The sequence below is a fragment of the Taudactylus pleione genome, unplaced genomic scaffold (assembly GCF_031769625.1).
Source record: "Taudactylus pleione unplaced genomic scaffold, aTauple2 ptg000202l, whole genome shotgun sequence".
NCBI lineage: Eukaryota > Metazoa > Chordata > Amphibia > Anura > Myobatrachidae > Taudactylus > Taudactylus pleione.
The window spans coordinates 3700320-3724118 of record NW_028284604.1 but is presented as its reverse complement, the minus strand read 5'-3'; positions in this window follow the sequence as shown (position 1 = coordinate 3724118).

Sequence of the window (23799 nt, the reverse complement as noted above, 5' to 3'; positions counted from 1 at the left end):
ACTTCGGGTCAGACCCGGAATTTAGGTGGAAATGGGGTATCATAGGCCCTCATTCAGAGCCGTACGCTCTGAGCAGAGCGCATGCTCTGAATGAGGGCCGGGCTCCATTTTCATGGAGCGTCCTCCTGGACGCTCGTATAGCTGTGGGTCACCACCCACAGGCTATACGAGCGTGCTTTGTGATGGCCGCGATGGTCGAGACCATCGCGACCATCGAAATTGCGAGCCGGAGCCTGCGGTTGAGGTTTTCAACCGCAAGCTCCGGAGTGATTTTGGCTCTATCAGAGCCAAAATCACTCCCACTGACATCACTAGTGATGTCAGTGGGCCGGCTTCTGACGGGAGGCGTTCCCGTGGGAACGCCCCCGTCAGGGAGGCACGCCCACCAAAGGGGGCGTGCTGTCAATCAACTGACAGCACGCCCCCTTTGATCGGACACAACGAGCGAAGGACTTTCCTTCGCTCGTCGCGTCTGGCGCATGCGCACGACGGAGCTCCCTCCGTCGTGCGCATGCTCAGTGCATAACATCGACCCACTTGCGAGCGGACAGCCGCTCGCGAGTGGGTCTGAATCAGGCCCATAGTGCTGTATGCAGCAGAAAAGATACATAAGTAGGAGCCCATGAGCACAACTCATACATCTGGAATAAATGCCGATCACTAAGTACAGTAAGGGCAATGTCACAAGATAGATAGCACATAAATATTACATAAATTATAGAAAGAGAAAAGGCGAAAATGAAACTTAAATAAATCTAATTTACATCTAGTCTAATACATATATGCTAAAAAGCTGTTCACCATCAAGCAGAACCATAATTTAATCACAATGGATATACTGGTGATACGAGGCGTCCCTCTGTTATACTAGGGAGAGTATAGGTTCAAATTACATCTAAATAGATTGAAAAGTCAGAGTATGTGCACTTACAGGCCAGATTCTGCTGTCCAACGTCATACAATGTAGAGGACGATGAATGAGTTTCACTGTCTCTAGGCACAATTGGAAACAGCGTAGTCTGCTTCTGCTGTTAGTGCCTATAATATCCTGAAATCCCTGTTGCACTAAGCAGCGCAGGGAATCAGAGTAAATGGCAACTAATGAGAGAGCAGAGAGATGAAAAGAGAAATAGTACCTGTTCCTAAATCTCCCAGGAGGTGGATGGTGTGGAGATTAAGGCTTCAGATGTACTTCAAGGTCAATTCTTCAACCCGGGCAACTGTCCTAGATAGTGGTTATAGACATTGCTGCATAACACTTAAATAAGCAGCAGGGCTTCAGCAACCAAGTGTAAGGTGCTGTTGTAGGGAGTAAGGAGTAAATTATAGTATAAGTAAGGGAAGGAGAAGTGCATGAGGGAAGATGGCCCTGCTCGAGAGATCTTATATTCTAAAGAGGAGAGGCAGACATACAGGGGTGACACAGATGGAATAGATAGTGAGTAAGGTAGGGCCGGCTCAAGGGCCATTCGACCACTGCAGCATTACCTGGGACGCCTCCCCTTTGGGGGCGCAGTGACTCTTTCCTGCTGCTCCAAAGCCCTCCTCCCTCCTTTCAGCCTTTATTTGGCTGCCTTCTCCCTCCCCACAGCTATGCTTAGCCCGCCTTCTCCATCCCCACAGCCATGCCTACCCCACCTTCCCCACAGCCATGCTAAGCCCACCTCCCTCCCCACAGCCCATGTAAGCCCGCTGCCTAGGTCCTACACCATCCCACAGCCATTATGACAGGTGGTGCTATGAGAGAGTAGGACATAAAGGGCATTTCTCTTCCCCCCCCCCCTCCTACATGTCTGTAACTCAATGCAGACACCTATGCTCCGTGAAGCCACTGAAGCAAGAGAAATTCCCAGGAAAGTTGCAGGAAGTGCTGGGGGCTCAGCATTGGTTACAGCAGAAGTCAGTCTGTGAGCAGTATGTTTATCTGCCTGCCTCACTGCCACTGTGACCTGCTCTCTCCCTCCCCACAGCTCTTCTAAGCCCCCATGCAGCCAGAATAGCCCCCCTTCACTCTGCAGTATAGCCTGAATCCCCCTTTAGACAGAAATCCATCTTACTCCCGAGTCCCTACAGCCAGAATAGTCCCCCTTCCCCCTGCAGTGCAGCCAGAAGCCCCCCTTCCCCACTGCAGCCAAAACAGCCCCACTTCCCCCTGCAATGCAGCCATGTGGTGTCACAACTCTCGGGTAGATTATGGATGCAACCTGTATTTATGGAATTGGCGTGACCTGTTCCTGAGGCGCGGAGTCTAATGTGGCGGCAGTATTCAGGGACCCTCGCAAGAAGGTATGGACTTAGCTGTGTCCAACACACATATCGCGGCCCTCAGATCAGGTTCCCCTATACAGGTGCTGAGGAATTCTGGATGGAGTGGAGAAGACTAAGTGTAGTTGACAGACTGGGTCAAAACCAAACGGACAAGACGGTACCAAGAAGCAGACATAAGTGGGTCACAGGGAATAGCCGAGGTCAGAACCAGATATCAAACGCAGTACCAGGGTCTGACGAAATCGGAGTCACAAACAAACCAAGGTCAGGAACTGATAACAGGATATGCACAGGAACGCAGGAGTAAGGTAATAGACCCTATACCCTGACACAGGAGTGCTCCCATAAACTTCCTTAAATTGGCATGGCTTGAATTTGGAGCTTCCTGTGACCTCAACTAATTGATGGACCTGGCCCTGTAATTCCTACTGCAGGCCGGCGTGTGCACTCCTAACAGCCGCGGCCACATGCACTTCCTGCAACCGCACCGCAGGAGGCTATCTACAATGGCAGCTAGCGCTGGGGATTTCCTGCCCGCTGCCTGGAACGCCAGTGCTGCCGGAAACGGTGAGTACAAGCCGGCATCCAGCGCACTGTAATACCCCTTTTACACCAGAGCAAAAACCTGGGTTTTTGCTGGGTCTACCCGGGTCGCAGCTCAGTGTAAAAGGGTCCCGGAAAAATAACCCAGGTCAAGTGACCCAGCAATCCAACCCAGGTAGCTACCAGGGTTGGACCCAGGATGGACCTGGGTAATGGTGCAGTGTAAACGGTGCAACCCGGGTCATCTGACCTGGGTCATGCCTAAAATGAGCTGATTGGTGGTTGTGGAGCATTCACCTCCCACTTTTTATGACCTCACAGGTTTAGCAGGGCAGACCTGAGCAAGGGTGTATCTAGGGATCCGAGCGCCCCTGGCAAGGTAATGGACTGGCGCCCCCCTCCCCCATAATTTCAGGAAGTGCCCCCCAGTAGTAGTCCCCCCTATGCAGTTCCCCCAGTAGTAGTCCCCTCTATGCAGTGCCCCCAGTAGTACCCTCTAGGAGTGCCCCCAGTAGTAGTCCCCTCTATACAATGCCATTAGCGGCCATCCCCCCCATAATGTGCCCCCTGTAGCGGCCCCCACAATACAGTGCCCCCAGTAGCGGCCATCCCCCCCATAATGTGCCCCCCAGTAGTGGCCCCCACAATACAGTGGCCCCAGTAGCGGCCATCCCCCCCAATGTGCCCCCAGTAGCAGCCCCCACAATACAGTGCCCCCAGTAGCATCCATCCCCCCCATAACATGCCCCCAGTAGCGGCCACTCCTTATAGAGTGCCCTCTAGTAGCCATACTCCCCCCCCCCCCTGTACTTTGCCAGAAAAAATAAAGAAAGCAACTTACCTGATCCCCGCTCCTGCCGATGACCGCCGCTGTCCACTCCTCTGGGCCCGCTCTCACTCTGCACTATGGGATGGGAGAGATGACATGACTCCTCTCCCATCACCCACTGTGGAAGGAGCCGGAAGACAGAGCTCATGAGTGAGCTCCAGCCGGCTGCCTCTCATTGGCTGGCTGCAATAACAAACAGGCAGCCGCCGCTGGCGGCTGTGTGTTTGTAACTGTGTAGGGCAGACCGCTCTCACTGCGGTCTGCCCTACACTTGAGGTCCAGGGGACTAGCAGTGCTAGTTCAAGCCCCTGGGGTAGTCCACCCATTGGCTGCTCGTAGCACTGCCGGACGGCGCCCCCCTTTGGCCGATGCCCCTGGCGAGTGCCATCCTGGCCAATGGGTAGATACGCCCCTGGACCTGAGTTCAGTGTGAACAGGCTGACCTGGGAGTAACCCAGATCGAAGGTGCAGTGTAAATGGGTCTGACCAGGGTTGGAACCGTGTCCAAAAACCCAGGTCGGACCTGGGTTTTTGGTGGAAAAGAGGTATTACAGAGATTAGCAGAACATATAGGCAGCAGGCACCGGAGACTCTCCACCCGCTGCCCGGGACTCCAGTGTCGCTGGACCCGGTAAGTACAAACCGACGTGGTAAGTCACAGTTACAAGTTATTTTGATATATATATATATAGATCTATTTACACACTGTATTGTATATATAAATAAAGGCAGCTGTACCAGGTTTCCCCCGGGTAGACCTTTAGATATTTACTGTTTCTTCAGGGTCCATAGAGGTCCACAGGGTTGACATTGGGGTATAGCTGGATCTGGATCCACGGACACCACGCAGTTAAAGCTTTAGCTCCCAGGATGCACTGGGTCCATCCTCTATACTCCACCCCCGAATCACAGGCATCTCAGTTTTAGTTGGTGTCTGGCCAGAGTCGGGTTACCTTTATGCGCAGGGGGGCTGCTTAACAGCCCCTAAGCTTTTATTTATTTGACTTTGCAAAATTTTTATTTTATTTTGGAACTCTTCAGAGCTGCAGCGGCAGACTGTCCATCAGATGTCCAAGCTGCCGCTCCTACACCCCGCCAGTGCCGCGACACCAGTACAGATCTGGGAATCATGGCGGGACCCCAGAGTCTGTGCTAGCCGGACTCTGGGGGATCCCTAGACTGCTGCCGGATTGACGGGGAGCAGGTAAGGATCGCGGGTCACCGCTTGCGTATCATGCAGTCTCCTGCCTCAAGCCTCCGGAGACGGACCGGAGGCGTTGGCAGTGGCCGCAGGCCCCCCTTCTCCAGAGGCATACCCCGCATGTCCAATAGACCAGCAGGGATTAATGCGGCAAGCAGGAGTCGGCATCCCGGGGGTTAATAGCCGGCCAGGAGAGGCAGCCTTCCCTGTTTAGCGGCTCCTCAGCTCAGCACGCCTTTCTGCACAGGTCTGGTGTCTCTGAGCTGTTCTCCTCCTACGGCCACTCCTCCTCTGAAGTGGCAGCGCTGATCTCCCAGGTTGATTGTGGACTGGTCCCCCAGTGTATACAGCACTATAGCCCCCCAGACACTGAATCTGGACAGGTTGATTGTAGTGTAAAGGTGCAGTGAATATTACTTCTGCATTGATGCTTCGGGCGCAAAAGCCTGTCTCTGCCAGGATTTACCACAGAGTGTGGCATACTTCTTTTCAGTGGTGTGACATGAGAAATTACGATCCTAAAGTGTTTTGTGTTTCTAGGATTTTGGTGTTCCTTCAGTCTGGTATGGACCTCATGTCTCCGCACTATCTGTGTGGTTCCAGAGAAGGATAGCTCCATTGCCAGACGTCCGCACCTTTTTCCTGGGTGCTCTCAGGATTTAGCCTCCCTATGTGCCCCCAGTGGCTCCTTGGGATTTGGCAGTGGTTCTTCGGGCCCTCCAGGGGCCTCCATTTGAACCTCTTGAGTCCATGGTCCTCAAGTGGTTGCCTACAAAGACCCTTTTCCTCCTGGCTATTGTGTCAGCCAGGAGGGTGTCAGAATTGGGGGCGCTTTCCTGTCCTTCGTTTCTGATATTTCAACAGGAGAGGGCGGTGCTTCGCACTCGTCCTGGTTTTTCTGCTAAAAGTGGTTTCTAAGTTTCATATTAATCAGGAAACTGTTGTGCCGGCCTTTCAGTCAGCTGACCTTTCGGCTGGTGAGGCTTCCTTGGATGTGGTCCGTGCTCTCAGAATTTCTGTGGACCGGACTGGTGCTGTTCGGAAGTTGGATTCCTTGATCCATTGGCTTTGTTTAGTTAGTTATTTGTGAGGCTTATACACAGGAGGGTTTGCCTGTTCCTGCCTCTGTTAAGGCTCATTCCACTCGGTCTGTGGGCCCCTCATGGGCAGCTCTCCGTGGCTGTGTAAGGCGGCCACGTGGTCTTCCATACAGACCTTTCTAAGGTTCTATGCCTTTTACACCTTCGCCTCTCAGGATGCTTCCTTTGGGCGCCGGATTCTCCATTCAGCACAGGAGCGTCCCCACCCTTAGTTGGACTGCTTTGGGACATCCCCAAGGTCAACCCTGTGGACCCTGAAGAAGAAAATGAGAGATATGGTAAGAGCTTACCTTTGTTATCTCTGTTTCTTCGAAGTCCATGGGGTCCACAGGGCGCCCTCCCTGACGCACCTGGCTTCATATGGGCTGTGTGGATGGTCACCGGTTTTCCATCTCCTTTTCTGTGAGTATGGTTCTTGTGTGTTCCAGTCTTCCTTCTCTCTGTTGTTCCTCCTCCGGCCTTGGGTACTCACCAACTGAGGTGCCTGTGGCTCGGGGGCGGGGTATAGAGGAGGATGGACCCAGTGCATCCTGGGAGCTAAAGCTTTAACTGCATGGTGCCCGTTGATCCAAATCCAGCTATACTCCAAGGTCAACCATGTGGACTTTGAAGAAAGAGAGATAACAAAGGTAAGTTCTTACCATATCTCTCATTTTCAATTTCCATCTAACCACTCCAATAACACATTAATCCTTTACCTCTATAGTAATGCATCACTGCTGTAGTAAGACATTACCTTCCCTCATCTGTGTACTAACACATTCCACTCCCTTACCTCTGTAGTAACCTTTCCCTCTCTCGCCCATGTTGTAACAATCGACATTCCGCTCCCTCACCTTTGTAGAAAAGCAATCCCTCCTTCACACCTGTAGTAACACAATACAGCGTTCACTCTAGGTCCAGCGCGCGGCAGGGTGCCCAAAAATACAGCACTTTAGCGTACACCCAAAAAGGGGGCGTGCCTTTAAGACTCACCCCTTTTTCATTGCTTTTGGGGGCATGTCCAGCACTTACGAACATGCCGGGCTGCCCCAAAGCTCTCCCCTCTCTGTGAATAGATGCCATGTGCACAGTATCTATTCACTGGCAGTGATCGCTGCACCACAATTTTACTCACCTTTGGGACACTGGCCCGCAGGTGGGTACGGCCCCCGGCATGTTGTTTTAGCGGGGTGCTGCCAAAAGGGCAGGACGCATTCTGCCCTTTTGAAATCAGGAACGCTACATTAACCTCACAAACTAATTCCCCTCCCTCACCTCAGGAGTAACATTTCCCTCCCACACCTCTGTAGTAACATATTACCCCCACTCACCCCTCTAGTAACTTGGGGCCTGATTCAGAGCCGGACGCTATTTGCGCTTGCTCGTTCAGAAAATAGGGGTGGCTATTCAAATGAACCATTCGCTCTTTGCGGTCTGTTCACGCCTCTAGGTCTGAACGAGCGAACAAAACTTGCTGTCGTTTTTTGGGAAACTACGCCCCCTGGCCGCTAGCATCCTACGTCATGTCCGCTATTAGATTAATCGAGTACATCGAACAGGGTATGAGCTGCTCGCTATTCTTGTGGTTGGTTTTTGCTACCACAATTTTGCGAGCAGTTCTGGCTAAAAAATAACCCAGTGACGTGGTCAATGACGCTGCTGTTTTAATTATGCACAACCATAAAACGCCCGTTTTGACCTTTAAGCACGCCTGCGATCGGATCTCCACTCCCCGTTTTCAAGCACCTTCCCCTGTTACCACCCACATACGCCTCATCCTGTCACTCAAATTATCAGGCATTCGCTATTTTGCGAGCACATGAATTTCGGCCGCACTGACTGGTTCGCGCATGCGTATAACGATCCGTACGCATGCGCAGATGAGCGAACATCGGTCAGAACGAACGAGCGGCCGTTTACGGGTGGCTCTGAATCAGGCCCTTATTCTCCTCCATCACCTCTGTATTAACATATTTCCGCCACCACACCTGTAGTAACACATTCCCCTTCCTCGCCCGTGTTGTAACACATTTCCCTACCTCACTATTCAAATAGGGGAGCCACACTAACTGCCAGTGATGTTTGGCAGCACTTGGGATGACAGTTTGGTGTTTGAATATGAACTGTGCTGCATCCACGATGAAACAGGCAGGTCATTGCACAGGGGGAGGTAACATTTTTGCCCTATTCAACCCCTTAGTAGTTGAATTTCAAAAAATCCCTTCTTAGTGGACATCTAAGTCATGGAAGGAATATACTCCTCGATTCTCATGTCTCTAGGTCCAGGGGTTTAGGGTGGGAGTCTATGAGTCAGTCAATCATTCAGGACATCTGATTTATATATATATATATATATATATATATATATATATAGACTAGCTGATGAAGCCAGTTTCTCCCTTGTAGACCTTAGATATTTACTGTTTCCATTTCCATCAACCTCTCCAATAAAACATTAATCCTTTATAGTAATGTATCACTGCTATAGTAAGACATTACCTTCCCTCACCTGTATACTAACACATTCCACTCCCTCACCTCTGTAGTAACACCTTTCCCTCCCTTGCCTGTGTTGTAACACATTTGACATTCCCCTCCCTCCCCTCCCTCACGTGTGTAGAAATGCAATCCCTCACCTCTGCTCACCCCTGTAGTAACACATTCCCTTTCCTCATGGATCTGTGCATCTTCCTGTGTTACTCGGACCTGCTCAGGCTAGACTTACTAGCCTGAAGCAGGTCTTGTTTTTTTCAAGTTTTCAGACAGTAATAGTGTGCGAGTGAAAAACTTGCTCTCTAATACATTGCCCAAGTTCTGTGCTCACAATGGCAAGACATATGTATGCGAGTTTTGCCATTGCGAGGTGTGAGAAACGTGAGTTCTGAAAATGTGCGGGTATAGCTCTACATTCACACTTTTTCGAAACTCACATCCTATTATGTCTTGCCTTCTGACTTTACTTTAATTATAATTAAGATTGATAAGCTGGTGTAAGCACTTTTGGCTTCTCTTTTTATAAGCTGGTAAGCTGTGAGGGTTTGAGACCTGTCATAACCAGCTTCACAATCAGCATCCCCTGTATTGCTTGTGAGTTACTATGGTCAGCTTTTCAAAATACAGCTTCTCTCCTTTACTAATGATACTGAGAGTTGGTAGTACTGATAGTGCATCAATTTGGCCACTGTTGCTTAATGTCTGTCTTTCATGTTAGTGTCTGCTTGGGTCTTAGCATTTTTACTAGCATTGAGCGATGCCGTGTATGATAGTATCACAGACCTGATTCTCACACGTTTCCAGGCCCCGCACTCTCCTCCCCGTGATTTCAACTCTCCTTTGATGCTGTCTGCGGAGCTCTCCTCAGACTTGTCATAAGCTGAGATTTGGTCTGTTGGAAATGTGTCTGTACAGGAGCAGTGGTATGGCAGAGGTATGTACACAAAAGCAGAATGACTTATCACTACAGATAGCCCATTTGCTTAACCAGATGGATGGTTTATTTGGTGTTAAGTGTTGTACAGCCGTACTTATTGTTATACACTGGTTAAGATGGAGCAGAGGTCGCGCAGGGTTTGATGCACCTCACCAGATGGTGAGTGTATATTGGATGCTGGTAGCTGTGCAGGGTGCTGGAACAGCAGTAATACCTGGTAGCATCTCAGGTCTCTAATGGAGCTAAGTGGGAGGCATCCATATCCCACTGTGTCACTCTAACACCGTAACAAGATGGCGCATTGCAGACTACTGACCTGTGTACCCATTTTGGATCAGTGAGTGAAGCCTCCCTGGAGGTACTTTAAGCATGTAGTCTATGCAGTAGCACACCCCACTATCAACAGTGTCAATGAAGATCCACCTGCTCTCCTCCCCTCAATCCTGGCATCACCTCAGGGGCTGACAGCTGTCCCTCCTCCTTCCACAGTCCACTGGCAGCGGTTGATTTCAGCTCCCTCCCCTTGTCCCGGAGCCACCCATGGGGACTGGGAGCAGATACTTCTCTACTTCTCCAGACTATTGGCAGCGGCTCAGTTTGCCTAGTCACAAACGGACCAACTGAGCATGTACCACCTCTGCTTACAGCCACCAGAAACCACTCTTGATTCAGGTATCAGTGCCCTGTCTATCAGCCCCAGGTACACTGTTACTCTGATCACATCTTCTCAGTCAGTGTCGCTCTTAGTGCCGGGACTTTTATATTCCTCAGCGGGTAATGCCCTTCTCATTCCCACTTGACCCGCGAGCCCTCTCAACAACTGGCAATCCATAAAGTTAGATTGTTTTAATTACCAAGTTATGTAAATAGTAGCTATTTAAATTTTTGATTCAGTATAATTTTATTAACAAATATGAAGATGTCTCTCTCCCCAGTTACACTTCTCACAGGACTTTACAGTCCTGCATGAAGAGCAAAAGGCTGCTGGGGTAGGAGTTCCAAAGGATCACCCATCACTGCTGTCTGGGAATGGGGAGAGACTGAGGGGAGGTGCAGCTGCAATAAGCCCAGGATGCAGAATGATTCTCTTCCTACAGCCATGGGGGGGGCGATCCTCTTTGGATAGCAGATCACTGTGGCCATGTGGAACTGCAGTTGCAGTAATACTTAAGACTTTGAGCTACAGGAAAATAGTCTCCTCCAGTAGTCACGGCCAAGGAGTGAAATGGAGACTGTGGGACAGAGCCACAGGTCAAGAAGAGCTTGCCAGGCAGCGTGAGCTTGGCTGCTGCTGGAAGATTATATCCCAGCAGCCGCCGGTGGCCGTTTATGACACGGTTGCATGACTTACGACCTGTCACGGAAAGCTCAGCTTGGTGTGGTTGCATCTGATGTGACCACACCAGACAAGTGTGTTGAATGTTGTTATCTCCACAGTAGAAGACAAATTAAATCAATTTATGAAAAATGTGACAAGATAAAAAAAATGCTTAAAAATTGTACTACTTTATTTTAAGTTGATATTTGACTGCAATATAGTACAAAATCAGAAATGCTTACTTTACCCTAAACAAAAATTACTAAAAATATAAGATCCCCTTGAGATATCATCTTAAAATATAGCATGGACAATCTTAATATATCAAGGAATAAACACTATATATCATTTTAATCCATATGTTTTTAGAAATCTGTTTTTAAATGTTTGAGTCTGTGACCTTGGAATGTTGACTTCCTTATACTAAACTAGCTGATGTACAACACTCCAGTTACACATTAATCCTTCACCACTATAGTAATGCATGCCCTTCCTCACTGCTATAGTAAGACATTACCCTCCCTTACCTGTGTACTAACATTCCACTCCCTCACCTCTGTAGTAACACATTTCCCTCCCTCACCCATGTTGTAACACATTCGACATTCCCCTCCCTCACCTGTTTAGAAATACAAAACCTCCCTCACACTTGTAGTAACACATTATCCTCATGCCTGTAGTAACTTATTCCCCTCCCTAACCTCTGGAGTAACACATTACTCCCAATCACCCCTGTAGTAACACATTACCCTCATTTGCCCCTGTAGTACACATTCCCCTCCTTTGCCCCTGTTGTAACACATTCCTCTCCTATACCTGTGTAGTAACACATTCCCTTCCCTCACCTATGTAATAACACATTCCTCTCCTTCATTTGTGTAGTAACATATTCCCCTTCCTCACCTCTATAGTAACACATTCCCCTCTCACTGCTGTTGTAACACATTCCCTTCCCACACTTTTCAAATAGGGGAGCCACACCAACTGCCAGTGATGTTTGACAGCACTTGGGATAACAGTTGGTGTTTGAATATTGAACTGTGCTACAGCCACGATGACTCAGTCAGGGCACTGCACAGGGGGAGAAGACATTTTTGCCCTTTTCACCACCTTAGGAGTCGAATTTCAAAAAATCCCTGTAGTGGGTACCTATGTCATGGAAGGCATATACTCCTCAGTTTTCATGATTCTAAGTATAGGGGTTTGGGCCAGGTGTTGATGAGTCAATAAGTGAGTCAGTCAGTCAGGACATTTGATTTTATATATTGTGATATAACTGGTGGAATTAGTTTGGTGGAATGGTCAGTGGAGCAGTGAGAAGGTGCATAATAAAGATCCACACACAGTTGTTTAGCTTTAAATCTGAAAAAGGATAGACTACTTGCTAAGGAATTCGAAGGTGGAAATAGAGTTGTTTTCAGAAAAGCAGATAGCCTGAAAACTAAGCTAGCACAGAGTCTCCTTAAAAAACAAGTGAATATACCTAGAGAGGGCCCTAGACTGATGTGGCTGACCCCGAAACCTAAAGGTTTCTTTAAATGTGGGCGTAACAATTGCCATACATGTCAACATGCGGATCATAAAAGTGACAATGTAGTATCATTCACAGATCAAAGTAACTTTAAGATTGATTCGTATATGAATTGTCAGTCACAGTATGTAGTCTATGTCATAACGTGGCTGTGGGATCCAGTATGAAGGTCGTACTATTAGGACCCTGAATATTAGATTTTTGGAACACCGACGAGGCATTTTGAAGAATAATAGGACACATAGTCTTCCTAGGCATATTTCGGCATGTCCCTCTAGTAATATCTGCATTATCAAGGTTAAAGCAGTAGAACAAATTAAACCAACAGTAAGAGGAGGGGACAGATACCGGGCCTTATGTAGGAAAGAGGCTTTCTGGATATACAGATTGGGCACTCTAGTCCCTGGGGGTTTGAATGACAATATTGAATTAAATGGTATTTGATATGAGTCAGGCATGAGTTTATTGGTGTGGGGGAGGGCATGGGGAGGTTCGCAATAGGTCAGCCACCACGGACACTCCAGGTCCCTGTAGGTTCAAGAGTGACGATCTGGTGGACCCATATTCATGTAATCTTTCTCATCAAGATCCCTCATAAGATTACCATCACATTTTCTTTTATATAATATATGGCCCCAGCCGTCTTTCTTTCTTATTTCCTTCTTCTTTCCTTTTCTCTCTTCCCGCTCCCCTGTGTAAACCCCATTATTTCATTGAGCATTAAGAATGTCAATATCGTGACAATTACTACATAATAAATAATTATTAGATATGAGAGTGTATATTGTAGTAATTATCTGATACGTCAGATTAAATATATGATTTATTTAAGAAGACCAGTGTCATGTGAATTGTCTTTATTTCCCTATCCTGATGCATGAGATGGCACCATTGGAGAAAACTGGGTCTATATATGTAATGGATTGATTTCTGGTTTTATATTTATTTTTATTTCTATATTTATTTTTTAGTATATATTTTTATTGCATTTACTTAATGTATTTCACCCATATGTTTATTGGGGTGATCGAGTTATCTATTTTTAAGGATAAGCTTTGATGTGTGCTATATATAGATGAATAATTTAGTCCTCCCTCTCCCTTAATCTCAACAGTGGATGAGAGATTGGATTCCAATAAATTAAGATATGTGATCTGAGTATTAATTAATTGTTTATCTGTGTACTTTTTAAATACGTTCTGCCATGGTGACTTTACTTACCTTATGTGTATAAATGAGAAAAGCTAAATGGACATAAATGACCATCATATATGGAAGAGACAAACAAGGAGTTAATAGCAGTCCTAATTGAGTAATGCCCCATGAGTGGAATCAATTAGGACTTGATTTACTGAGCTTAAAAGGATGGTCTGAGATAGGGGTTGTTACTTCTGAAGAAACAGCCTGCTAGATACAGCTGAGAAACGCGTCAAGATACACCCCTTCTACACTAGCACCAGTGATGTATTGGAAGGAAGATCTGCCCGCACCCTCCCTCTCTGTCAGCTTGATCACCGGAACTTGGGATTCCCCTGTCCGAGTGACACGAAGTCACGTGACTTGTCACGCATCGGACATCAGCCGATTGTTGCCAGCTCCACGTGGGGTTACAGCGTCACACACCCGGCCGGTGTGAAGTGAGACCGAGTACACGGCATCCCGCCCAGGGGGGCATTGAGACGGAGGCAGCGTGGAGAGTGCCCTGAGTAATCCGGAGGCACTACTGGTTGTCCATATTCCCATTGTTACACAACGGTGTGCCACGTGAGTACTCACATTAATATTTCAGCTGTAAGGGCCGTGCACGGCCAGAGACTCAGTAACACTAACACGTGGAAGGCTAATGAGCCAGAGAATACTTTATAAAATATATTCATCTTGGAGTTTGACTGTTGTCACCAATGATGCTATTTAGCTGGATATAGACAAATAGCCTGCATTTTTTGACATTATCATATGGTCTGTTTTTTTGTGTGGGAATACCAGTTATCGATCCAACCTGGTTATTTTTTCATCAGCTGACTTACCATGTTTGCCTGATTAGGCACACACAGATCGATATATGTACTTCTAGGAATAGTCTCATTGGATATCTTATGGTTTTTTAACCATTTTCACTGGTGCTGTTTAGAGTTTACATCAGCTGTGTAATCACAGTGTGTTAATTTTTAGAATCTTGTTTTATGCTGTAATTTTATATCATATTTTATGTGATTAAATATTGGTTATATGCTCACTGTGGTCAGTGCTGTTCATCTGTTCCTAATTGCTAGAATGAATGGTGCTTTGCATGTCAGCATATCGTGAACTGTAGATAGCACTCTTGAGTGGAAACCCCAAATATAGATCGTCCATGTCCATAACGCCCTCAAGAGCACTATCTACAGTCCCTTCATCACTCCTCAACGGACTGTAATTGAGGCTAAATTCCTCTGCTCTGGAACCACAATTGTGGCTTGACAACACTGTCGGCACTAATCCTACACTAGCCACGAGTCCCCATTACATCTGGAACAGTGAGCACTGACTGTGTTTCTATCTCACAGAGCCCGCTGCACGTGATTTAGGAGCAGCACTACCACAGTACAGCTGCATCTATGAACTGTGCTTACATTAGAGGGACCAACACATATCCATCATTCAGACATCCCCAGAGTGGCTCTAATAGACATTGTAGACATATAGGGATAACCTGAATGGTGTTTTACTCCACAAAACTAATGAGCAGAGGGCCTGAATCAGAGCCGGACGCTGTTTAAGAGCGCTCGCTCTGAATCAGGACGGCATTTTTATTTTTTGTTGCAGGCTTCCTGGCCATGCGCTAAGCTGTGAGTGACCACCCAGTGGCCAGGTAATGGTCGCGACCATCGCAACCATCGGGCTTGCGACGAGACTCTTGTGGTAGGGTCTCGTCCATCGCAAGCACCAGTGAGCTTCCGGCTCTAATAGAGCCTGAAGCTCACTACTGAGGCCGCCCCCAAATGGCTGGCGTTCCTTTGGGAACGCCTCAGTTGGTCCAGCCACCCCCCTACCCGCCTCCAAAATGGGGCGAGCTGTCAATCAAAATCGACAGCCGCCCCGATTTGGTTCGAGACCCGTAGCAACCGAGCGCCTGTCGCTGGCCGGGTCTCGCCCATGCGCAGTGGGGGACCATCAATCCACTTGCGAGCGCTGTGTCAGGCCCAGAGTGTGAAGAAGCCTCTTTCATTTGATGGTTTTTAATACATGGAGAGACTTTTTTTGGAAGACATTTCCTTGCGGAAGAGCTAAACCACTTGAAACGCATTTAATGTGGCATGGAGAAAAGTGTGGTAGAGAGGAATCTGTTCCAGGAACAAGTGACATTGGATGCTGTGTCGACGAGGTTCCGGACCCTTGATTCAGGTTATATCTATATGCATCTAATACACTGCTTTCTGGTAAAGCCTCCAATCTACATCATTATTATTTTGTGAAGTTGTTTGTGATGTTGTTGGAAAAATAAATCTCTTGTCTCCTTCTCCTTGTTTATATATATTGAAAAATTCCTATCCAGATGGACGGCATGAGTGAACAACTGGCAATTTTAAGAGAAAGGGAAGTATCACTCTTGAAACTTATTACTCTGTTTTTATTTATCTGTATTACTCTAAATTGTTGATGCAAGCACTGTTATCCTGACCAAATTTTCATTATACGTTTTGCACATTGGTCTTTGGGTGGGCCCCCGGTTAAGGATTTGGCAGCAAAGAATTGTATAATTGAGCGCCATATTGTGTTCTCATAAACCATATTTATATATTAAAGCCTGTTGTGTTCTATACAAAATGCTTTGTTTTTTGAAAATATCTTAATCCTGAGAAAATGAAGCTTTGTATGCTCACAAGTGCAAAACTTTGTGTATTTTTGACATTTTCAAACCCTTATATCTCAAAAAAGTGAAATTCAAGATTTGTAGTTGGCTTTGGTATCCAATTTTGCATATAGACTGTGATTAAAAACATTTTTGAAAACTTACAGTAAAAAGAAAAGTTATTAAAAATGTGATCAGATGATGTGGAATGACCCAGTCATTGCCTACAGAAGACCCCTTCCCATCCCCATGTAACTGATGATTTTTTATTTTAAAAAACTTACTCAGAAATTGTTGCTTTTTATGATCGAAAGAAAGAACATCTATTTCTGATTTATCCCACAAGATTGAAAAAAAATTTGAAACCCTTAACATTAACATTGATTTTTTTTAATTCAGTCATTAATATATTGGACAATCGATGTTCGGAATATCGTGACCATCAGGACTTTGATTACCCCAGCAGCTGTTCCTATAAGCAGCTGCCAGGCACACATTGGGGTGCTGGGGGGGTTAACTTACATTTCCCAGGTGGCAGCTCTTCTCTGCAGCCGCGGGTTGGGGGTTCTGCCGCGCTGACTGATCAGCAGTGATCGGTAGCATGCCAGTCACTGGCGGAAGGTGCTGGAATGCAGAAGGGCCAGGAGGTCCTTATGTTATTGGCGGCTGCTGGAAGATTGTCTTCCGGGAGCCGCCCACTTTGCGCTACTGACAGGTCGCATCGTTTGCGATCATGGGGTAGATGTACTAAGGCTGAGAGATAAAGTGTATGGAAGAGTACCAATCAATCAACTCCTAACAGCATATAAAGTGACAGGAGCCGATTGTTGTTACTTTATCTCCATCCACTTTTTCTCTCTCCAAGTCTTGTGACACAGAAACCCCCATGTCATTTAACTCACTGCCTGGTGTGGTTGCAAACGATGTGACCACACCAGGCAAGTGGTTAAAGCTAAACATGCTCAAACATGTATTTGACATTAAATTTTTTGTTTTTTTCCAGTGTCAAGAATTCCCCCCAAAAATCCATTTTTATTCTATGATTTCAGAAAATAATTGTGAGAAATGCAAAAAAGGTGAATACTTTTTGTGTTAAAAAATGATGTGATTAAATAGCCCTAGAGACCGTTTCTCCAAGTTTCTGGCAGCAAAATAGATAAAATCATAATTACATTAAATGTTTAGTATTAAAAGCAGCAAGTGGGTTTAGGAAAAATTAATGACAATAAACACAAATGGAACCACTTAATGAATACTAAGGCTTCACCCAGATGAACATATAGGGCCAAATGTAATAGGTCACGATTTAAAGTAAAAATCCAACTCGCACCTTCACAAATTTTTTGAAGGTGCGAGTTGGAGCTGGGACTCGCAAATGTAATAGCCTGCAAACTTTTCAGCTCGAGGCTACTACACTATGCGAATCTGTGCGAGTATTTCCCTATGTAAACTTACACCATTTAATGCGACTAACATTAAAAGGTGCGAGTTATACAAAAGCCTTCACAGATCAGTGGAATCCGTGAAGGCTTCTGTCTGTGTGTTTAAAAAAAAAAGAAAAGCCCTGTGCTGGTACTTAATATACAGGGGCCTCCTACGCATTTTGGCCCCTGTATTTTTAGAACCAGGACAGGCTTTATATAGCACAGTGCTGGTTATGCTTATGGGGAGGTGGTGCACGTCTTTTTTTTTTTTTTACTTTTTAAGTGTTTTAATATGTACACACAGAAACATGCACGTATCTCATGGATATGTGCATGTTTCTGTGTTACTCTGACCTGCTCAGGATAAACTCGCTATCCTGAATTTGGTCTATTCTTTTTGCGAGTTCTCAGGCAGTAATATGTGCGAGTGAAGCACTCGCATGCTATTACTTTGCCCGAGGTCTATCTAGAGCAGTGATTTTCAACCTTTTAAACTTGAGGCACACTACACAAGATGTTAAAATTGCCAAGGCACACTATCTGGCTATGCGGTGTGCGTGACCAATGAAAAAACATAAACATTGGCTCCCACGTAAAAATATACATACATATTCGCCTCCACAAGAATAAAACACACTACATTGGCATCCACAGGAATAAAACACACTACATTGGCCTCCTCAGGAATAGAACACAGTACATTGGCCTCCTCAGAAATAAAACTCACTACATTGGCCTCCTCAGGAATAAAACACAGTACATTGGCCTCCTCAGGAATAAAACTCACTACATTGGCCTCCACAGGAATAAAACACACTTCATTGGCATCCAGAGGAATAAAACTCACTACACTGCATGTGCGCTGAGCTGACAGCCGCTGCACACTTGACAACCACTCGCGGTACACTGATCTAGAGAATAGCAAGACATCTGGATGCGATATGTTTTTTCTGAGTTATAGTAAAGCCAGAAAAATGCAAGTTTTACTATAGTTTCACCCTATTACATTTGCGAATTAGTAAAAAATGCGAGTTTAGTGCAAAACTCGCATTTTTTTACAAATTTGCAACCTATTACATTTATCCCATTGTATATCTGTATTAAGAAAAATATCTGAGGCATCAAATCCTTTCAATTATTTTCTTCAAAGATGTTATACTTTAATTTTTATGAATTTAATGCATTCATTACATTAATACAATTATTTTATTTTATTTTGAAATATTTTTGGCTTATTTCCATTAATATAGTTTGGATTCCCCAATTTTGCTAATGATATTTGCCTGGATTATTTCATCAGACAAAGATGTACCTCAAATGGAGGCATTGTATAGATAAATATATATTATGATGACCCCCTGGAATAAATTGTTGCTGAGATATGTAACTAGCATGTAGAGACGGTATAATTACTGATATGATAAATTTCATATATTTACACAGTGAATTTATATTTATATGAACACTAAATGTACAAGTAAGAGGAATAGTTGGAATAAATACTTAAAATGATAATTTAATGAACCTACACAACCCCCTCATAGAGGATGAGAATTTGGATTCATCGGCCTGCACACTATTATTCCATGACAGTAAGGGACTGCACCAGAGAAAGTTATCAATCACAGTGAATTTCAGCCTAGCATATTCACTAGCCTCAGAGACTGCTCTAACCAGCTATAACCTATTGCAGAACCCATTCCAACAAGCTGTATAGATAGCTCCATTGATGTTGTGAGTCTGGAAGAGTTACAGGAAGGTAAAAGGGACCCGCACAACATTCCAGGATAAAGTACAGTCAGTCATCAAGTCATTAGCTGCAGTCCTCAGGGAAAGTCAGTATTGTACAAGATAATAAAGAGGCATTCAGAACCTGATAAAACTAAAATTATTATTCAGCTAGTAAGCACAGGAGAGACTATTACTTTGGAAAGTGCACCACCGTGAGTCATTCAGCTGAACTGTACATAACATTCTATGGGGCACCAATGTTAATAGCAATTTAAAAACTATTGAATTGTTCTCTTTTGAACACTGTAGACATGATAATCTGATATTATAGGCTGCTTTTAATAGTTTGTGATGCATAAATGGTAATGCACTAGTTTTTATTTTATAAAAAGGAAAGTGCAAGTGCATAAGTGCATTAGGATCAACAAATTAATTGTAATGTGCAATTGTCTATGCTTACTTCCCAGAAGTACTTTCAGCCAGTGAAGATGACCGAGCCGAGTTCCAGTTGAATAATTATTATTCTGGTTGTCTCAAGTAAAAGTTATTGTCTAAAATAAACTGTATCATTTATATTATATATGACATCTGTTGAAAGTAAATATGAAAGTTTGATGTCCCAGTATTGAACTTTTCTCAGTTGCTTCTAGAAGTAAACCCTGAATCAATAAATATATACTTCACTTGTGAAAGTTTACCTCTACTACTCTAGGGAAATAGAGGAACCTGTAGCAGCCAGGCCATCAATTTATCCAGATACATAAAAAAATATAGGGCCTGATTCATTAGCAATCGCAGCTGCGTTTGCACACGCAATTGGCTGGTTGTTGCGTACAGCAAATGCGTATGCAACGCAATGCGAGTGCGCGAAAGCAGAGCCATCACAGAGTGCTTGACAGGAAGTGAGCATTTGGGGGTGGTGACGGGGGGGTGGTCAGTGAAACGCAGGCGTGCGCATAAATCAGCCACTGCGGTGCCATACGCAGCTTGGGCTTTCACTGCGTGCAAAGAGGTTAGCAATTCCTGAGTATGGTCAGACCTTGTGCAAGTGTGCGTGAGGCTCCGATGGTACTTGATATTACCGGTGGTTTTGCAGACTTACTAAGTATTACGGATGTGTGTAAGGTAAAGTTGGTGTCCTTATGTTAGGCTACAACGTCATTGCGATAGCATTCATTAGCATATAGTCGCAGTGGGACTGCGTGCGTAATTGCAGCTACGATTGCAATATCGATTCATAATGAATTAGGCCCATAGTACTGGGCTTATCCATTCTTATCATTGTCCAAAGAAATATACTATAGGGGTGTGTGTGTAAATATTCCTTCTCCAGCAGGAAACTCCATAGTAAAAGGTTGGTATGAATGGATCAGCAGAAATTAGTTTGCAGCACAAAACAAGCCCTTAGGAACTCATTCAGAGTCGGTAGTTGCGGCCGCACGGTCGTACGCCACCGATGTTCGCTATACTGCGCATGCGTAAAGTTCACAATGCGCGTGCGCAAACTAGCCGCTACTATCAGAAATTTCTCTCTCCTTGAACACAGCCAGGTCGGTAGTTTGAGTGACAGATGGAGGCGTTTGTGGGTGGTGACAGGGGAAGGTGCTTGAAAATGGGGGAGTGGAGATCCGAACGCAGGCGTGCCTCATTATGCGAACGGCGTTTTATGGGAGTGCATACGGATTATGGGAGTGCATAAATAACAAAGTAGCGTCATGGCACGTGTGACCTGGGAGGTTTTTACACTGACATGATCGTAGAGCTTAAGAGAGGGTATGGTCAACCTTAAACTCTACAACCAGTTCCGATGGTCTTGATTAATCCTTATATGCCCGGAGATGACGTGCAATGCGTACGAGAAGGGGGCGTATTTTTTTGTCTTCAGACCGCTTCCTCTCCTTGGTCAGCCAACTACCGATCCGAACTTAGGGACGCAACTTGCGAGGGAATCATTTGCATATCCGGCCCCTTTTTCCGTACAACCGTGCTGCCGCTTCGACCGACTCTGAATGAGGTCCTTAGAGTGAATATTGCTTATATACACTTAAATATCTTTGTTATTGTGTTGAATGATTGAGCCCTTTAGGTGTATTAAAAGAGTATACAAATAAAAAAGCTAATACAGCACTATCAGTAAAAAGTATTCATGCGGCTTGAAAGAGTCAACAATATTATAATTTAATAAATAAAAATAAAAACATATGTAGATGAATCATACACATATAATAAGATATCATATAATTCCACTCGTAAAATTGGCAGCAGTAATAGTAAATGACCACTGGATGAAGGTGGTTTCCAAGGGTATAGCCCCAAATATAGAACTTCAGATTATAGTGTCCTTTCTTGTAAGAAAAAAGTTTTTGTAAAAGTCAATGATTGCCAGATTTTTAAGATGAAATGAAAGTACTTTTACCAATCCGTAATAGGTCCCATCAGGTATTAAGCTGCATACACACGGTACAATCTGAACCACCAACGACTTGAAAGATATCTTCCAGTGAAGTCATCCTGCCACATCTCTGAACAGGCAAAGTTGACAATATCGTGCAAGTTGGCCTGCATGTAAGGACGATCATAGATATCGTTATCGTTCATGCGGGAACGCGCATCGTTGGTCATTCACTGCATAAAAATGAATGATATGAACGATATATCGTTGAGCGATATTGTTATCGTTCATATCGTTCATAGATATCGTACTGTGGTCCTGATTCAGATCCGGACGCAATTCTTTGTTCGCTCGTACGCATTCCATGGTTTCCAACCACGCATGCGTCCGGTTATCACTGCGCATGTGCGGCCGTATCTTTGCGGTCAGTTTTCTTTCACTCGTATACACAGCGAGCAGGAAGTGACCTATGTAATTGGATTAACAGAATGGTGCATTTATGGGTGGTGACAGGGGTGGAGATTTGAAAATGCAGGTGTGTCAAGCCGTTTTTTGGGCGTACATTACTTATCTTGTGCGAGCGCAATATTTGAACGGAAGTTGTGATACGTCACTGTGTGATCCAGTTTCCATTATGACTGCTCGTTCAGCTTGTGGTAGGGTATTGGATCTCGCAAAGACGATGGTGTCTTCATAGCTCCCTTAGCAAATCGATGATTTGCTATTCTCCTGAATAAGGCACAAGACCAATCACCTAATAATTGGATCACTTGTTATAATGTGATGTGCAATGGCCCTGATTTATTAGCTAAATTTGGAACGCATGTTGTGATCCTATTTGTTTGTATGTTTGGAAATTACAACAGCAATCACCTAATAAATTTTTCATTTGTTATGTTATTTGAAATGTGATTGTTTTATTTGCTATATTTCATACGCATGTTGTTGGCACATTTCCTTATTTATTTTAGAGCACAACACCAATCACCTATGTTTTTTTTTGTTTTTTGGGGTTTAAATACACAGATAATCACCTACTAATTGCTTAGCTTGTGTTATTGTTTACTTACCTGTTGGCTTTTTTTTTGGGTGCAAATATTTTAGTATATGATCTTTCTCATGTATTTAAGTATGTTTGTTGCAGTCCCTTTTACCCAGTTGATAAAGAAATATCAAACATTTTTTTTTTTGATTAGCAAAAAATTTTTATTAATGTTATTTGTAGAAATATTCATTTTTTTGGGTCAGCCAAAAAGGAAAATATTGTAATTTGCACAAATAAAAAATCTTACAAATTAAAAAATTCACAAGAAAGGAGATGGAGGTTTTGGTGTGGCCAAATATGGGGCAAACACAGAGATGGATTTTGTGGAAATTAGCCAGTGCTGTCAACGCCTTTTCGTCCGCTTGGACTGGTGTTGCTGGGAGCATGACTTTGTCCGTGTGCTCCTGCGCCTGGCCTGGCCAGAGGTAGATGTTGTTACCTCTGGCCTAGGCATAGGGCTAGGCACATTTTGAGGGATGGGCGATGTTGCGCCAGAGGTGGAGGGCCCTGATGTTCCCCAGGAAGGGTGGGCGGCTCCAACATGTGCAGGCGGACGAGCTGCTCCAGGGCATTTGCTATTCTAACATTGGCCGCAGCATTTTCCTCCAGGGCGTCCGCCACCCGTAGCAGATTGGCTCCATCCTCATCAGAATCTCAGTATTTTTATCAGTTTTTTCATTGAGATCTGTGAGGAGGGCCACTGCCTGCGAGGGGGAATGCCCTGGACTGTCTGCCACAGGGTCCCCAGCCGGATATACTGCTTCCTCCCCTGTGGAGCCAGCAGATCTACTGCGGCCAAAGCTCACCTCTGGAGCAGACTCGTCCTCTTCTGTGCCTATGTGGAAAAGATAGAAAAATAATGAAATTTGTAAATTAGAAACTTTATTTCTACATTTTTAATCTAATTTTCATAAATTTTTACCTGCGGCAACATGTGGAGCCGCAAAGTCTGGCATGTCTGTGTCCATGTTGGATACGCCAAACACCTCCTGCACACACCCCTGTGCCAGCTCCTCCAAATCTGTTAGCTCCAATGACTTAGGGGTTGGCCCACCACCTGTCCCCCCTGCATGCCTAGCCCTATCTGCCAATTTTTGTTTTAGCCGATATTTGAACTCGCTCCATCTGTAGGGTTAGATTTTTTTCTTAATTAAAAAAAAATTTGGAAATAGG